The sequence below is a fragment of the Myotis davidii genome, unplaced genomic scaffold, assembly GCF_000327345.1.
Source record: "Myotis davidii unplaced genomic scaffold, ASM32734v1 scaffold3471, whole genome shotgun sequence".
Taxonomy (NCBI): domain Eukaryota; kingdom Metazoa; phylum Chordata; class Mammalia; order Chiroptera; family Vespertilionidae; genus Myotis; species Myotis davidii.
In genome coordinates this window covers 17,363-20,849 of record NW_006282516.1, presented here as the reverse complement: position 1 = coordinate 20,849, position 3,487 = coordinate 17,363, and the positions used below count along the sequence as shown (strand labels likewise).

The 3,487-nt window shown below is 50.2% G+C and overlaps 1 pseudogene; it reads right to left on the bottom strand.

The window, feature by feature from the left end:
• Positions 1-218: 218 nt before the first annotated feature.
• Positions 219-981, bottom strand: LOC107182020 (annotated as a pseudogene).
• Between the last annotated feature and the right edge of the window lie 2,506 nt (positions 982-3,487).

The window sequence follows — 3,487 nt, the reverse complement described above, 5'->3', positions numbered from 1 at the left end:
ATGTTGGGGTCCTGCCCCAGCAGATCCAGGGGTTCCCAAAGGTGTGGACGGAGTCGGCGAAGAAGGAATGACACAGAGGCAGCGTTCAGGTGATCATCATAGCCAGGTTCTCTTTTTATTGTCCTGCTACATCTATATTTATATTATTTGATCCTGTAAGCATGCCTCTATAAGCTTCCCCCCCCCCCAGGAGAGCATGGAGTCTGTTTATATGGGAGTCAGTCAAAGGGGGAGCTAGCTAGGGTGGGGTAGGGCAGCAGCTTGTCTGGCCCCCGAGAAACCCAACTTGAGTCCAGAGCCTCGACCGCTTTGAAGCCAAAGTCTTCCTCCACCTTTATCTGCTTGGGGGCCATCTCTGGAGTCAGCGGGGCTCCCGCCCAGTGCCCTTCCCATAGCACTCACCGCCTCTTCCGCCCGCTGGGCCCCTTGCCAGGGGCCGGGCTGCTGGCTTCTGTAGGCGCTGGTGTCCTCCTGGGCAGGGACAGCCCCTCTTTCTCCGGAGGCTCATTCTCGGGGTTGCCTGTGGTGGGGGCATCTGTGCCCTGGCTGCCCTAGCCCTCCAGTAAGATGGTGAACTGGCTGGCCCGGTTGTCATTGCCATAGAAGTCCAGGCCCCTCATGAGGAACCTCCTCTCCTGCTGGAGTCTCGTGTTATCCTCTGTACCTGATGGAGCCTGTTTAGGACTCGCTCATTCACCTGCTCGATCTCCCAGCAGTGCTGACCCAGCGCCTGTTACTTCCTGCAATTGAGTTCCCATTGGCGCCGCCGCTGCCAGCCTCGGACTGCCTCCTCCTCTTCATCTCACTCCTGGAGGCTGGAGCTGCCCAGATCCCCAGACACGAACTCCACTTCGGTCTCAAGCTCGCTCTCCAGGATGTGACCACCTTCGGCGGAGGCAGCGCCAGCTCCCAGCCAGGAGGTGCTGAGAACTCCTCAAAGCCCACGGGTGCCATGGACCCCTCTCTCTGCTCCAGCTCCATTTATCCCCGGCTACCAGCACAAAACTTCCAACCTTGCAAACCTCTAGGTTAAAGTGGCTCACAAAACAACAGGCCCCAGCCAATTTCATGGCCAGGCACCCAGGCCCCAGCCCTAAGCTCCTGGGAGTTGTAGTTCTCTATTTCCGGATTGCCTCCCTCACCTCACCCCCACCCGGAGTCCTGGCTGAAAGGCCCTGCTCATTGGTCAAATGCCGCAGCCAGGCATCTGAGTCATCTCCATCTTTATTCCTGTCCTGACACCACACCGTCTGACCATGGAGACTCTCCACTTGGGAGGCCCCTGGGTCTCCTTCTGGAGCTGGGGCTGCACCCCCACCCGGGCACCAGATCACATGCCCCAGCCCTCGGGTCTCCTTCTGGGTTTCCTTCTGGGGCCTGGCTATGTCCCCAGGCAGCAATGCAGCCCGGCCTCTGGCCCTGCCTCTGGGTCTTCTCTGATCACTGGTGATGGTCTCTTCCCTGCCCCACCTGGCTTCTCCAATTACTGGCCCAGGGCCAGCAAAGGCAGCCCGGTTCTCCAATCACAGAAGCCGGCAAAGCCGGCAAAGGCGGCCCAGCTTCTCCAATCACAAAGGCAACCAGATTCTCCCACTCTTGGCTGCCACCTGGGTTTCCAATCACTGTCAGCAGCTGGTGGCTTCTTCCATCCTTCCCCTTTGACCTCCCATCATTGTGCCTACTTATGCAAATTAACTGCCATCTTTGTTGTCAGTTAACTGCCATATTTCTTGTTAGTTAATTTGCATATCGCCCTGATTAGCCAATGCGAAGCAGAATGGAGGTATGATTAATTACCCATTTTGTCTTTTATTAGATAGGATATATATCTATATCTATATCTATATATTTATATATATATGGCTAATATGCAAAGTGTCCCCTCAGGAGTTTGACAGGGAGACTGGGAGTTTGATCGCTTGGTATGACATGTGCTGACCACCAGGGGGTGGCACGGAACATGGCAGGTGACCAACGGTGGTGGCAGAGTGCTGAGGGAGTGATGGAAGGAAGAGGTGGGGAGGCAGAGAGGTGGGGGGAACCGTGCGGTGGCTGCACATGGGTGGTGAGGGAAGGAGGTGGTGGGGAGGCAGTGGGGGGGGGAACCATTTGATGGGCGTGTGTGGGTGGTGAGGGAGGAGACGGGGAGGCAGGGAGGTGGGGAACCTGATCGCTAGTCAGGCCTAGGGGACCTACCCATGCACCAATTTCGTGCACTGGCCCTCTAGGCTATAATAATAAAAGCATAATATGCTAATTATGTTTTTCCAGATGACCTTCCGGATGAAGCCGCAGCAGCAAGGGCCGAGGAAGAGGGCCCTGGCCACTGCGACGGGTGGGGGCTGAACCTCTCACATAAATTTAGTGCATCGGGCCTCTAGTTTTATATAATAGCCTTGCTAGGTAATGTAGTCTTGGTAGTAGAACCTTGCTTTTCATCATTTTGAATATTTTATGCCAATCCTTTCTGGTCTGAACTGTTGCTGTTGACAAATCAGCGGGAAGTCTTATGAGAGCTTTCTTATAAGAAACTGTCTTTCTCTTGCCGCTTTTAAGATTCTCTCTTTGCCCTGGCTCATTTTCTCAGTGGTTAGAGCATTGGCCTGTGGACCAAAGGGTCTCGGGTTCAATTTCCAGTCAGTGGCAAGTACCTAGGTTGCAGGTTCGATCCCTGGCCCTGGTTGGGGCACATGCAGGAAGCAACCAATTGATGTGTTTCTCTCACTGTGATTTTTCTCTCTCTCTCATGCACGGCCTTCTCCCTTATCTCCACTCTCTCTAAAAAAATCAATGGAAAAAAATATCCTCAGGTGAAGAAAAAAAAACAAGATTCTCTCTTTGTCTTTAACCTTTGTCATTTTAAATATGATGTGTCTTGCTGTGGGTCTCTTTGGGTTCATAATGTTTGGAACTTGCTGCACTTCCTAAACTTGTGATTTTTTTCTTCACCAAGTTAGGGAATTTTCAGTTATTATTTCTTCAGATAGGTTCTCCATCCCTTGCTCTCTCTCTTCTCTTTTGGGTACCCCTATAATGCAGATGCTGTTTTGCTCACACTATCCCAAAGGTCCCTTAAACTTTCTTAATTTTAAAAAATTATTGTTTCATTTGCTAGTCTGATTGGGTGTTTTCTTCTACCTTATTTACCAAATTGCTTATTCAATCCTTTTATTCATTTAACCTACTGTTTATTCATTCTAGTGTATTTTTTATTTAGAATATTGTTTTCTTCATTTCTGCCTGGTTCTTTATTTATAGTTTCTGTGTCCTTTTTCAGGCTGTTGTAGTTCTCACTAAGTTCCTTGTTGTTCTCATTAAGTCCTTGAGCATTCTTATAAGCATTTTTTTTTTAACTTTGTATCTTGTAAATTGGTTGCCTTCATTTTATTTAGCTCTTTTTCTGGGGATATCTACTTTTATTTCATTTGGTGTATGTTTCTTTGTCTTCCCAGGGCTGCCTTTTTGTGTTTGCCTCTATGTATTAGGT